The sequence below is a fragment of the Vitis vinifera genome, chromosome 7, assembly GCF_030704535.1.
Source record: "Vitis vinifera cultivar Pinot Noir 40024 chromosome 7, ASM3070453v1".
NCBI classification, from domain to species: domain Eukaryota; kingdom Viridiplantae; phylum Streptophyta; class Magnoliopsida; order Vitales; family Vitaceae; genus Vitis; species Vitis vinifera.
In genome coordinates, this window is record NC_081811.1 from 19092726 (window position 1) to 19108051 (window position 15326).

General features: G+C 31.6%; 1 protein-coding gene across 10 annotated transcripts in view; it reads right to left on the reverse strand.

The window, feature by feature from the left end:
- Positions 1-202: 202 nt before the first annotated feature.
- Positions 203-15326, reverse strand: part of LOC104878283 (putative disease resistance RPP13-like protein 1) — an 82687-nt gene continuing 67563 nt past the window's right edge. The window contains exons 13-30 of one of the 10 annotated variants that reach the window (XM_059738185.1): positions 8280-8376; positions 8114-8172; positions 6428-7470; positions 6227-6331; positions 5896-6137; positions 5708-5786; positions 5509-5592; positions 3968-4193; positions 3623-3712; positions 3407-3460; positions 3190-3271; positions 2879-2949; positions 2713-2772; positions 1840-1929; positions 1641-1711; positions 1210-1299; positions 1003-1094; positions 203-542 (exon numbers count right to left, since the gene is read on the reverse strand). The gene's annotated coding sequence lies outside the window, so the exon portion shown is untranslated. Of the gene's footprint in view, positions 543-1002; positions 1095-1209; positions 1300-1640; positions 1712-1839; positions 1930-2017; positions 2086-2712; positions 2773-2878; positions 2950-3189; positions 3272-3377; positions 3461-3622; positions 4194-5508; positions 5593-5707; positions 5787-5895; positions 6138-6226; positions 6332-6427; positions 7471-8089; positions 8173-8251; positions 8377-15326 lie in introns of all 10 variants that reach the window. The other 9 variants (XM_059738212.1, XM_059738196.1, XM_059738218.1 and 6 more) reach the window with 9 other exon arrangements.

Below are 15326 nucleotides of genomic sequence, written 5' to 3' on the forward strand. Positions count from 1 at the left end.
TTTATAACTAATCCTCAAAATCCTTTTTATGGGGTGCTTGGGCCAAAAATTTGTTCAAGAGAAATCAAACTCAATTGTCACCATTTTTTTTTTTAACCATCCATGCAAACATCATTGCTTTTAAAACACTGTTTAAAAAATAAACCATAGATTATGTAGTTGTTGAAGTAAACATTAATAACATCTAATTGTAATTCAAAGATGATCAACTGAGGCATAATTTACCATTTAGAGTATTACATACTGTTAAAACATAATGGGAGAACAACTTGTATTGAGAATGATCCACAAGGAAAGAGAATGGCAAAACTCTCAAGTTCACCAAGACTCGTCTGCTAGTCTCATGGTTAGGATTTCAATCTCACAATTACCATTTCACATATTTGAATCTCCATGAGCACTAGCAACAACCATTGATGCACTGATGCACAAGTTTTCAAATGCTTGCAGAAGACATGTGCTTGTTCTTCTATCCTCCAAAATTTTCAAATTCATGAATTAGTCAACTATAGGAAGCTTTCCGATGAAACCGGGCCCATATCCTAAAATTCAAAACAAAGGCAATAAAATAATAAGAGAGAGCATAGGGGAGTTGAATTACCAAGAGACAAACGTGTAATTAAGTATTTTCTTAGATGCATTTACTGTTTTATATTTTTAAAAGGAGAAAATAGCTTGTTTATATAAAATACAAAAAAAATTAAAGACTTACATTCACATGATAATAGTTTTAAAAATTGTTTAAAATTTTGAAGTATTAAAAATGTTTTCTTACCTCAAATTTTAAAATTTTTTGATGTAATTTAAAAAAAAAAAAAAGGTAAGTCTACTTTTTGTACAAGAGTTTCTACTTTTTATATAGAAATAATTCTTATTTTTGTTTTTTTCTCTCTTAAAAGTATATCTAAACAAGATCAAAGACTGCATTAAAACTTCATCTTGTCATAATGAATATACCGTCTAAAGTAAGCCACTAAATAATATGAATCCTTTGCTCTTTACCTCATTGTAGATTGAAATTTCAAATTTGTGCTCAATTCCAAGGCTTTTGAGAAGGATTCCTCACTCCCAAGAGTACTTTAGAAGATGAATCCCTATGTTAATTGCAAAAAAACATCTAGTGAGTAATAATGTGAATTCATCCTATTCTTAAGACAAACTTTGTCACAAGTATCTATAGTACGAATGCTCACAAATTATCAAACTTACAATTATTCATGTGAAGGAAAATCCACCCAAAGTATCCTGATTTCTCAAAAACAGAGTCAATTAGGAATATGACCTGGTTGTAGGAGCTTCCTATAGAGCAGATAATATTCAAAATAATTGTCATTTTTAAAGATTAAGCTTGATCCACAACACAAAATATTAAAATTATAACCATTCCATATATGGAAAGAAAACATCTCAAAAGCAAACTTAGAAGATAAAAATAGATATAAAATAAATTTTTGCATAGAATTGAATAATTTTTTTCATAGACTCTAAAAAGTAGATGAGACAAAAATAAATTTCAATTAAAGGACACACTTCTAGAATTCTAAAAGAGCATATAGTATTTTTTTTTAATTTTTTCATATTAGACTTGTTATTCACCCAATTGAATATGACAAGAAAACAAGCAGAATAGTAACAGTTACAGCTTTGACCGTTTCACTTTGGGACAGTGAGGCTGTAGTTCTAACTCATTGAGCTCCTTTGTTAAGACCACCTGCCCATACCAAATTAACAAAAGGGAAAAAAAGAAATGACTTAAAATCCTTTTTTTTTTTTTTTTGGGTTTGCGTGTGTCATAAGGGTGTAATTCACCATAAAACATCTTGTAAAAACTGAAGAAACCTTATATGTAATAGATGACCCGAACTTGCTAAGAATATTGTCACTATCATTGTCCTATCAATTCAGTTTGTGATGTACCAGCTCAATTGCCTGTTAGAATGATTAAAGTAATGAATAACTTTCCATTAGTATTTGGTGAAATAGAATAAATACCATCAAAATATTCAAATATGCTCACAGTTCATCATAGTGTGAGAGTTGATTGCATTTCTTTCATTCCATAAGAATCTCCACTTTTTAGTCCTACTATGATGGGGAAATTAAATTAGGTTATACTTACCAATCAAAAAATCAGAAAAACTAGTTTCAAATTTAAGGGAGAGGTACAAGAAAATAATGTTGTCATAAAATAGAATAAAATATTAAAAAGCAAAATCAAAGTTTTGAGGAAAATGCCAATTCACTTCCTATAAATTTGACAAATCTTGTTTGAAAATCTGAAATGTGTTTAACCTATTTTCTATATTTTTAAATATTTTTGTAAATAACTTTAATTTGTAAATACTTAATTTTCAATCACTCTCCATATTTGTATAATTATTTTAAAAACAATATTTAGAAAAAAGTTAAAACCACCAAAAACAATTAAAATATATTCTTGGAAAACACTTTGTTTTTTGTTTTCTGATTATCAAACATGTTATGACTTTTTTTTTCCTTAAAAATAGAAAACCATTTTTGAAAACAACTCCAAACACACCCTAAGGCTCTTTTAGCTTGTTGCCTTGTATGCATAAGCAGAAAAAAGGAACAAAAGATGAGAAACACGGTGTTCAACTATATTTCCAAGTAGTTTCAAAGGTTTGATGAGAAATGCTACATGCTAAAATGAACCATATTACTAGGCAATTGAAAAGTTTGAGAGAGTGATACCTCTTGCTTTTTTGTAGTACATATTTCCAAGCAAAGGGAAGAATAAATTAGGGAGCATGCCTGAGTGATTAAGGTACACAGTAAAATCAAATAAGAGGCTTCATTAGCATAATAAGATGCAAATTTGGTTTAAAATCAAACAGAACTCAAGCAAAATCTTAATTACCTTGTATTTATTAATGGTGATGGAAATAGTATTCTGGCTTTAAGCAAAATGAACCACCAGATGTAAGGCCCCTTGCATCATGAAATTGAAGCATATTGAAAACAGAAAAAAGAAAGAAAGAAAAAATGCAACAAGACTTTTAATAGGTGTATCAACCATGTATCTCTATGTGAAATTATTGCCATGTGAAGCTGGTGGCAAATTCGATTGGGCTTAAAACTCTTTTTGGACCTGATTTAATTTTTTTTTAAAAATTTACATGGCCTAGAATGATGCATTTAGTACTGCTCTTTCATGTTTAGGATATTTACCTTTGCAGATGCTAATAAGCTGCATCAATGGCCATGAATTTTGCTTTCATCTACATCAGTCCCTTTGATTGCCATCCTGCATCTAAAAAGTAAATTCCATCATTATCAAGAAGCAAAAGCAATATTTTGAGTTAGAAATGGAGATTGTTTTTTATATCAGACTTACAATTCAATAGACTAATAATCACCTGTGTTTGGAAGAGGATAGTCCCAATACCTTAAATAGGTTTGTTTGTAAAAATCTTCCTCTGCACCATATCCAACCCAAGATCTATAGGCAGACCAACGAATGTAATCATAAGCAGGTTGTTTTTCCAACTCTTTTTGACTGCTTTTCCATGTTGATATGATTAAAAAGGCATGGCCCAGTAGCCATTTTATTTTAAAATTAAAATAGGAAATATAAGATAAAAAATGAAAATAGCATATGTACCATGCTTTTCCTAGGCCCTTTCATCTTCTTTTCACCATCACCATATTAGAGAACGAACAACCAACACCATATTCACTTCAGACATGGAATCTGCAGGATGAAACTCAATATTCCTTTCTGTTAGCATAATAATGAAAAAGAGTTATATGTTTTCAATGTAAAAGGCAAAAAAATAAAATCAAGAGCATTTCATTTTGAATATATATTCAGAAATTTTTTTAATGCAAATATAAATTGTTGCACATAACTGATGAATTAGAGAACTAAATTTCCAATCAGATAGAAGGATGGATGTGAGCAACAAGAGAAAAGAGCGACTATCATCAATTGGGGTACTTGATTGACCTTTTTACTGCTGTACAATGCAATCTATCTCCAGATATGGGAGGATATGAGCAATTTAGGGCCATTCTTTTCCTTTGTTCTTCATGAACCTCCTTTTCAGAATAGGACATCTCTCTTGATTATGTAATGTTGCAAGTATTGATAGGACTCAGTTGTTGCCATACATTTTACGTGGGGTTTCCAGAGTCACACACTGGCTAAGCACAACCCCCTCTGTAACAAGTATCTGAAGACAAATATTTTAAAAGAACTGTTAATGATTAAGATTAAAAAGGGGAAAGGAAAATAAACAAAGAAAACATAAAGTACTGTGCTCTTTCTGTGTGACTTTTAAGCTTCTTTAAGAAATAATAAAATCATTTGAATTAACAAGTGGAACTGAGATACGGAACAACATGAAGAATAGAACGTTTTAGAGAAAGAAAGTTACTAGCAAATAGAATATTTGGTGGAAGATTACAGAGAATTGTGGGTACCTGATTGAAATTGTTATTGTTAGACAATGCCATCTATTTCCATCTAGGGGGTGTAGGCAATATTGGGCCAATCTTTTCATTTGTTCTAGAATAGGACACCCATGATTACAAGTCTTGCAAGTGACGGTGGCAGCCCTTCCTTTGGCACAAAGGATAGAGGCTTCTTCATATTCTCACAATCTGAAATCGCAAGTTATTTAAGGTTGGTGGTCCAAAATTCTTTTGGAGAGAACCTCACATCTGGACAATTACATAGACCCAACATACCAAGAGCTGTGAGATTTTGCAGGATATTGCATGGAATTGGCTCTAATTTCTTGCAATTCCAAATGAAAAGCATCTCAAGAAAGGAGGGAAAGTTGCCTCTTGGAATGCACTTGAGAGACAAACATCCCAATACATGTAGTTGTTCAAGACGACAAGTGTTGTTGCTGTCAATTGAAGTGTGGTGCATAATTCCCTCAGGTAGAGACTCTAGTTTCTGGCAATCTATAATGAGTAGCTTCTTAAGGGTGGTGGATAGCTTACCTTTTGGTAATCTAATAAGAGATGGACAATCTACAATTTCTAAGCACTCAAAGGCACATCTGGTGCTCACCATTCCATCGGCCAACGTCTCCAAAAGCTCACAATTTTTCACCAAAAGAAGTCTTAGCATGGGCAACATATTTGTCTCTAGGAATGGCACAAGTTCTGGCAATTATCAATTACCAAATCTATAAGAGATGTGAGGGTGCATAGTGCATTTGGCAGCTTCTCTAAGTTGAAACATCCTTTCACTTCCAAATATTGAAGATTGCAAGGCAGCCTTTGCTCGTCCAAGGATACAACCCCATCACACCCATCCATCCATAAACCACCAAGGTTTTCCAACCCAAATCCAGGCTTCCTCAAACATGCCGGCTCATCACCAAGGTTTACCTTCAACAACTTACTTACAAAGACCTAACTACCACCTCTCATTAAGGGATTTTATCTTCAATTTATATTATGATAATATAAATTTGAATGAGCACATTTGAAATTAATACAAGTGAGGAGAGACATAATGAGAAAAAGAACAACCTGGGATATATGCCCTTTCTGTGCATCCTGAACTACTTGACATACCAGATGCTAGTAGAAAGGTCCTCTCTAGGTCAACAGTAACTACAATATCATGTAATTAGTCAAAAAGATGTAAATTTGAGGGGAAAAATATGAGAAAGTTAAAAACAATCTGATGAAATACAATGGTCAGTTTAGAAGTTCGAGAAAGTTATACCTCTCCTGTTTTTGCAATACATATTTGCAAACAGATGGCAGAATCCCAAAAAACCAAGGTGTTAAATAAAGGAGCATTCCTATGTGATTAAAGTACAGAAAAAAAAATTAAATAAAAGGGCTTCATTAACATAATAAGATTCAAATTTAGACTGGAATGAAACAGAACTAAAACAAAATCTTAAATACCTTTTAACAATTAATGGTGATTGAATCAGTATACTGAGCTTTAAACAAAAAGAACCACCAAACATAAGGCCTTTTGCCCATCCCTTGGTGGGAAGTGAAGTTGTTGCCCAAATTTGATAGGGCCTTAAAACTTGAATCACATGTAAATCCAGAAACTAGAAAAGAATGGGGCATTTAGTACATCTTCTTTCATGTGTAGGATATTTAGTATTTACCCTTGCAGATATGAATGGCAGGAAATTCTGTGCAACATAAATTCCATCATTATTAGAAAATGAAAGCAATATGTTAGGGTTGAAAATGGTGAAAATTATGTTCCATCAGAACTTACAATTCAATGCATTAATACGCGCCTTTGTTTTGGAAGAGGGCAATGCCAAATATCAATATTAAATTGTGGTAGGAAGGCCTAACTTCTGAAAAATTTGGAGAACCCCTGATTACATAACAAAAGGGCGACTCACATATTATAGAGAGAGTAGTAATTAGCAAGTAGAACCTTTGATGGAAGATTACAGAGAATTAGGAGTACCTTATTGAAGCTGTTATTGTTGTACAATGTCATTTATTTCCACGTAGGGGATGTGGCCAATCTTGGGCCAATCTTTCCGTTTGTCCTTGAGACACCTCTTTTCTAGAATAGGACACTCCCAGATTTCAAGTATTGCAAGTGTTGCCCGCCCTTGGGCACAAAGGACCAGAGCTTAGGGCAATTGTAGAGTTCAAGGCTTTTAAGAGAGATGAGGCTTTGGAGACTTATGGAGGCTATGGATTTCAAGTTGTAGAGATTTACCAACCGGAGACATGTGATAGATGTAGGAAGAAGAAGGTGAGAGCTGGGAAAAGAAAGCAGATCTGGGAATGGACCTTGAATCATGAGCTTATCAAGAGAGGTGAGTGTGTGGAGGCCCCACCCAGATAGATGCCACCTCATATTCTCACAATCTGAAATACAAAGTTCTTCAAGGTTAGGGTTCAAAAACGCTTCTGGAGAGGACAAGACATCTCGACAATTACATATTAGCAAAACTTGAAGAGATGTGAGATTTTGCTGCATATTCCCTGGAATCGACTCCAATTGCTGGCAGTCCCAAATGGAAAGGGTCTCAAGTGTTGAGGGAAAGTAACCTCTTGGAATGGACTTGAGAGATGGACATCCCCATACATGTAGATATTCAAGATGACAAGTGTTGTTGTTGTCAATTCCCTCAGGTAGAGACTCTAGCCTCTCACAATTTATAATTATCAGCTTCTTAAGGGTGGCGGGTAGCTCCCCTTTCGGAAAGCCAATAAGAGATGGACAATCTTTAATTTTCAGGTACTCAAGGGCACAACTATTTCCATATATTGGGAGTACCTGGTTGAACTTCTTGTAGTTTTATAATGTCATCTATTTCCATATAGGGGATGTGAGCAATCTTAGGCTAATATTTTCCTTTGTCATTGAGGCACCTCTCTTTTAGAATATGACATCTCCCCATTACAACTCTTGCAAGTGTTGGTGGTGGGTCAATGTGGGTAGCTCACCTTCTAGAAAGCCAATAAGAGACATCTTTGAACCCCTATTAAGACCACCTGCCCATACCAAATAAAAAGGGGGAAAATGAATAGAAAAAACTCATATCATATCACAAACAGAACAAATTAAAATAATAATAATAATAATAATAATAAAATCATACTTTTTTGTGTCTTAAGGATGTGATTCACCATAAAATATCATGGAAACATTGATGAAACTTTATATAATGCATAACTCCAAAATCAACGAAGAATAGTGCAAAAGGTGATTGTATTTCTTTCACTTCACAAGAATGGAACCTTTTAAGCCGTGCTACACACTATATAATGGGGAAATTAGTTTATAATTATTATAAAAAAATAAAAATAAAAACTTTTTTTGAAATTTAGCAAAGGTGTAGAAGCAAAATTTGTCATAAGGAGGGAAACATGACTGCTCATTCCCCTATTAAGAGAAAATATGAATCTTTCAATGGATGAATATGTCCTTTCTCTATTCTTCTTGCAATAAGGGTTGAAGCTTAGGACTCATTCAGCCTTACACCATCGCAATTCTTTTATATGGAAAAGGACTGCAATAGGATATTCTCCATTGACCAAATGTGAAGCAAAAAAGAAGATAAGAAACAGAAATTAAACTAAGACAAAGTACAATTAGGAAACAAGAATTTACCAACTCATTTACAAAAATACTTACAAACTCCCCAATTATACCAGCTCTCTGTAACTTCATCAATGCATTTGTGAAATGCTAATCTGGAAATAAATTATATAACATAAGGAGTGGAAAATTATAAAATCAGACACCAACACATAAATATGTGTTTGTGTATACCATCTTAATGGAAAGAAAAACTATTTACTTGTGGCCCCCTATGCTTGCCAAGATTTAGCTTATTTAATATAGTCAGAATCTGGTGTATGAACCTCATCCACGTCTTCAACACCTGAAGAATAACCCTAATGCAACAATAATTACAGATTGCATAAGTACGGAATGCAAAGAGAAGTGAAAATCAAGGGTATATGGATTCTTTATAGATTAATATTCAAGGAATAAATTCTGACTATATATGGCTAAATTTAATATTTAGCCATTGTCAAAGTGCTATGATAATAATTGAGTTAGTTTTTCAAATTCCAATTATTCTTAAAAATTAGTAAATTAATTAGAGAATTTAAAACATTAATTCTCATTTGATTTGGGCTCAATTAATTTAACATATGTTTACCTAATAAAAAAATTTGAGAAGGTATAGTTATGCGCATATGAGAAACAATATAATTATTGCTCATTCTAGACTAATTTTTATCTTCTTTTTTTTTATTGATTCTATTTTTGAATTTTAAATTATTTTAAAAAATTACTAGACTCATCTACAAATCTAATATGTTGAGTTTTGCTTAATTTAGAGTTTCTTTGCCTAACCAAAAAATTCATAAAATTATAATTATATGTGGAGGAGAAACAACAAAGTTTTTTTGGACTAGTTTTATGCTATGAATTTCTAATAATAATTACGTTATTATTTTATTTTTAAGTTATTTTTAAAAATTAATAAACTTGTTAACAATATTAATATATTATGTCTTGTTTAATTTGGAAGAGAATTCACTTGTCCAGTTAGAAAATTTTGAGAATTATAGTTCTATGTCAAAGAGTTTGTCCACAAATTCCAATATTAATTAGTTTAGTATTTAATTTTTATTTCTTTATTAAAAAACTACTAAACTTTTTAATAAATCTGATGTATTAAGTTTTGCTTAATTTGAAGTACATTTTTCTACATAGAAAATTCACATAAATTTCATTGTGTAAAAGAGAAATAACAGTCATTTAAGTACCAAATCTGGTTCAAGAATCTTTGATAGTAATTTTTGGTGTTTGAGTTCTAATTTTCTTTAACACTTGTTAATAGATCTAACACATCGAGTCTTATTGGATTTTGATTCTATTTGCTTAATGAAAAACCTTATAAATTTTGGTTTATAGTTAGATGTAAAGGAGAAAACAAAGAAAGTCATTCAAAATCAATTTTGGTCGACTTTCTAGTATTAATTGGATCAATTTTTTTAGTTTCATGACTTTTTAGTATTAATTAGATTGGTTTTAAATTATAAATTATTTTTAAAAATTGTCAAATCCTATGCATTAAGTCTCATTAGATTTGGAATTTGTTACACACTCCTTCGACTATGGTTGAACTAGGCATCATAGTTTTCCAATAGATTAGGGAGAATGATGAGAAAAGGTTGGGTTGCTTAGGTCGACCCTTTTGAGATGATCAAGTTTGTCATGGATTAAAGTAGGAATAAGAGATATGAGATAGAGTTCACTGTGTACTTTTTCTAAAATATGGTCTTCTTCTTGTAGTTACCTTTTGATAGATTGATTATGGGAAGACTATAAATGAGATGTTCGTTAGGTATTATTTTAAATGATTTCTATTATGTTCATCTTTAAGGCTTTAATCATTATGAAATGATTATGACATAACTGTTAGGACAATGAATAGTTTTTTCAACAACTTTTAAGGTTTGATCATTATTTGACTAATGAGGGGGTCATGTCCATTTTATAATTAATGCAAAGGTGCTCTTTGTGCGAAGGTCAGTCTTTCAAGTAGGTGGTTGTATTATCCAAACAGTGGTCCTCTTTTGTGTGGGGATGACCCATTTTGTGATGTGATGATGGTAGTAGTCTAGTCACATTTATTGCATTACAATGTGGTGGGTCTCATAATAGCTTTGTGGCTGCTAATGATGGGCGTAGTGGTGCACCACCTTATTAGCTAAACATATGGCAGAGGATTTCTATTTCACATATTGAAAGTTGATTAAAGGATGGTCTTCTTAACCACAATTTAGGGATTATTGATTATATGACAACTTTAGAAAGTCTCAAGAGATAGATAACTAAGCTTTGACTATAAAATCTTCAATTGTTGATGTTGTTGCAATATGTATTAAGACTTTTACTATCTCTGTAACACTGACTGCATCCTTTACAGAGCAAGCTCGCTTTGATTTCAAGTAAGGGAATCAATTGAGTCATCAAAAGGTTGTATTGGAGGATGAAGTGGATAAGGTAGAAGAGATCAAGGAGGGCAAAGGAGAAGAGGGTGATGGTTAGGGAGGAGTGTGATTGTTCTCTTCCTTGTTTTGGAGAAATATCTAGTATCCTTTAATTAATTAAACAAATCATCAATCTTTGGCAAAAGGTATTTATTCTTAATGGTGACTTCATTCAATTTCTTATAATCAATTCACAACTTAAAGAACCATCTTTCTTCTTAAAAAATAGTATAGGAACACCCCATGGAGAATTATTACTTGGTCTAATGAATTCCTTATCTTGAAGTTTTCGAAGTTGAATCTTCAATTCTCGTAACTTAACTAGGGTGTAATTGATGTACGAAATATACTTGGACAAACTTCAATGGTAAAGTTACATTCTCTCTTAGGAGACAATCCAAGTAATTTTTCAAACAAAAAAAACATCAATAAATTAATTAATAACATGAAAGGACTGCAAATATTTTTTTTTTTCTTTAATTTCTACTTAAACACTTGTCAAAAAGTATTTACCATCTTTCTTTAATCTTAATTGATAATACTAATTTAATGGAGGACAAGGAAATGGTGCACCCTGATCATCAAAGAAATAAACTACATCCCTTCCTAAGATATGAATCTTTACCTTTCTTTTAAAATAGTCAATAATAGCATGGTGGGGAGGATAAAAATTTATGCCTAAAATTACATCATATTCTAACATCTCTAAAACAACTAAATCTCCTTTTAATTCATGATTTAGAATTGTCATATTACATACTGTACATATTCTTTTTCTCTCTAAGTTTTGTCCCATAGGAGGACTAATAGATAAAGAGGATCTATGTCCCTTAAGTACTAATTCTAGTGCATTCATGAAGAAGGCAAAAAAGAAAGAGTAGTTGTTCTAGAATCAAATAGAACTTTTGCTCAAGAATTATAAACTAGGATAGCATCTTCCAAAAAGGCAAGAGCGTTATCTTCCTTCACTTTATCTATAACATACACATGTCCTTGAATAATACCTCCTTAATTACATTAACTCCTATTAGGATCATGACTAAATTCCATGAACTCCTGATTTCTATTGAAAATTAATGGTCAATTTCTTTGGTTTGTGATGGAAAGGTTAAATGACATTGTGGTTTTGCAAAAACTAAGGACGAATTTGTTGTCCAAAAGTCCTCTGGTTTTGGTTTGGGAGAAATCCTTCACAAGACACTCTCTCCATTATTTCCCACACCTAAAACAATCTTACCTTTACACCAAATTTGTCCAAGCCCTTGTGGCTGCTATGGGAGATTTCTCTTTTCCCTTTTAAAATTACTCCTTGAGGTAGAAGGCCCATGTCTGTTATTCTACCTATGTTCTTAAATCCTCTAAGTATTGTAATCTATTACTCAACTATTAAAGTCATGTTCACTATTATTCAATATTCTCCTAAGGATAAAGGCACCATGTTCTCCTTCATACATTCCCCCAAGAAAAGAGAAATTGGTAAATAGAATGTAAGTAAAAAGTCATGTATGTCTTTTAATAAGCATGTGCAAATCTAGATATGCATGATATCAAAAGCATAAATATAGAAGAAAAAAAAAAGAAGAAAAAAAAAAACATGTTCAAACTCATTCCCTTTGTTATTGAAAGCTTTGAAGGTTGCACCCTAAGACTTTTGAAAATAGTAGAGACATCTCATAAGTTGGTAAAAATCTATAAGTTTCATCAACTCTCATGGAGTCAATGTTCTTGTTTTCTTCTATAACAATTACCTTGTGTTTGAACCTTTTAGGAAGAGATTTAAGGATTTTCATAACTACCTTAGAATAGAGAATCTTTTCCCCAAGGTTAAACCTCAAGTTGAAAATATTACTTAATTTAAAAATGAATCCAGCAAACATTTTACCATCTCATATCCTTAAACTCTCAAATATAGCTCTGAGCATTTGAATCTTAGACAACTTCACAACCAAGTGCCCTCATGAATAATCGATAGTATGTCCCAAGCCTCAAAATTGCTATCTTAGAAGACAAAAGTTAAAAAAACATACACCTTATCCTTTTATATATAATACAAATAATGACCAAATATTTCATAAATAATTGTTGCGACTAATTTATACCATATTAATCTTAAAACCAATAAAATAATTGAAAATAGAAACACATATTTTGTTTTTTTAATAAAATTTTTTAAAAAAGAATATAATAAAATTATTTTAAAACTTGTATTTCTTTTGTCTATATATTCTTTGTTTGAAAAAGTTTGATAGTAAAGATTTCAAATTTATATTTTATTCTTTTTTCCTCTCATTTTTATGTTTCTATTCATTAAAGTTGAAAGTTAGTTTCAACATACATCTTTAAAATATATGTATTTAAAATCATAAGTAATTAGATTAAAAATAGAAAAAAAGGGTTTTAATTTTGTTTACTTGAAAAAAAAATGGTAAAAGTCTAATCATATTTGAGAAAAGTTAAAAGTTCTCCATGGTTGGAAAAAGGTAAGGTGTTGGAGCAATCAAAAAAGGGTGCTCCATAGTCCATGGTCGCAATGGAAAAAAAAAAGATAGAGAGAGTGAAGATCAAGTGTTGCATATTTTAGGAAGCGTGGGAGAAAAACCCCAAAAGGTTATCTATCTAAATTATATTTAAATATTAATATTATGGGTGAAGGTGATTAAAATAGTATTAATTAGCATGCCTCAACTCAATTTTTGTTCTCCAAATAACTTCAAATTCTATGGAAGAGAGCATTTTTGTCTTGCTTCATTTTACAAATGTTCAATAAATTCATGGAACTAGAAATCAAGTAAAACCCATTGGTGTTTCACTTTAGTAGCCAGGGGAAGAGAATGGTAGAAGTGTCAAGCTTATCGAGAATCCTCTTTTGGTCTCTCTCCATATATGAAAACTTCCTTCACAACTGAAACAACAACAACCCTTGATGGCATATGTTTTCAAATGTTTTAGCTCCTTTCTTTTCTAATGAAACAAGTCTCATATCTTGAAATTCAAGACATAGGAAATAAAACCATAAGTTGAATTTCCAAGTTCAAATGATTCTAGAAAGAAAAAACGTGTAATTAAGATTGCATTGAGATTTTGTCTTGTCACAGGCAATATATTGTCCAAAACAAGCCACTAAATAATACAAATCCTTTGTTCTTGCCTCATTATAGATTGAAATTTTAAGTTCATGCCAAGAATGCAAGAGTTTCTAGGGCTCCCAAGAAGGGTTTTTTTCACTCCCAAGAGTATTTCACAAGATGAATCCCTATTTTGATTTCAAAGAAAGAACATGTGATGAATAATAATATGAATTCATCTTATTCTTGAGATAAAAATGGTCACAAGCATCCAAAAAAAAAGAATCTACAAGACTAGTGCTTACAACAATATCAAACTTACAAATGTTCATTTGAAGTGTGAACTACAAGAGAAAATATTGAAACTTTAACCTTATTATGAAAAGAAAACATCCCAAAAGCTCAATCAAAAGATAAAAATACATATAAAACATATTTTTACACATAATCGAATCACATTTTATTCATCCACACTCTCTCCAAAGAGTAGATAACATCAGCTCCTATTTCTCAATCCTATTCCATATCCTACAATTATGACAATTTATTGAATCCCATAAGAAAATTTGAGTGAAGTAGGAGTCTGAAAATTGAATAACCTTCAAAAGAATGACACATGATGCTTAGAAATGCAAGAACTATTGAGACAAGGTAAAAATGAAGACTCATATCTTCAGTAGAATAACATTAAAGCTCAACTATTTAGATCATAAAAAATAAGCATTAGGTAGAACTAAAGATTGAGATACCAAATTAAAAGCTCAATTTGAAACATGGAAATCATAAAACAAAGGCTTGTTCTATATTTGAAGTTTTTTCTTCTCTCCACTATCTAATTTTATTTCTCTTATCATTTATTGAAGATTTGATTGATAAAGGTTTCTAACTCCTTAAGAACCTCAGACCTTTGGTAACACCACTCGCCCATACTATATGAAAATGGGAGAAAACTCATATCATCTCTTTTTTTTTTTTTTTCTTAATTGATGAGACTTTATATGTAATACATGACCTCAAAACCTTCTTAGAATAGTGCAAGAGGTGATTAACAAAAACTTTCAGACATGAAATTGGAATCATATGTACTAAAATTAAAAAAAATGGAGCACCAAAGGTAAGAAATTCCACTTTCATTAAATAGAAATTTCATGTTTAGGATATTTACCTTTGCACCTACTAATAAGTTGCCCCAAAGGTAAGAAATTTTTCTTTCATCTGCATGTACAACATAAATTCCATCATTACCAAAAGGTAAAATCAGTATTTTGAAAATTGTTTTCTATCACAACTTACAATTGAAGTATGGCAGGAAATACTTCCTTTAACCAATAAGGACAAAGCTAAGAGCACATTCCATGATTCCAGAGTTTTTGGATGCATATAGATGAATCCTTTAGTAAGATGTTAGCATTCAGAGCCTATAGTTGCAGTCTAAAGCCAAATTTCCTAGTCAAATGTTAATCAATGAGGAATTAAAAAATAGATAAGTCAATAATAAAAGTATTCCACTCACAATCACTAAGTACAAAATGCGACAACAAGGATGATAAACCATTCCCTTAGAGGAATTTTTTTTTAGCATGATGAAATTCTCAACTCTCCTAATGATGTGAGATCATGTTGCTGTAGACCCCCCATTTTGTCCTCTTAGCACATGTCCTATTAGGTATTTGTTCCGTATTTTACAACAATTCCCTGATGACCCATTACTACTCGTGTAGCCTATCTTTTCTAAGCCACCTTGGGGACTTTGGTTGAGGGATTTATTTA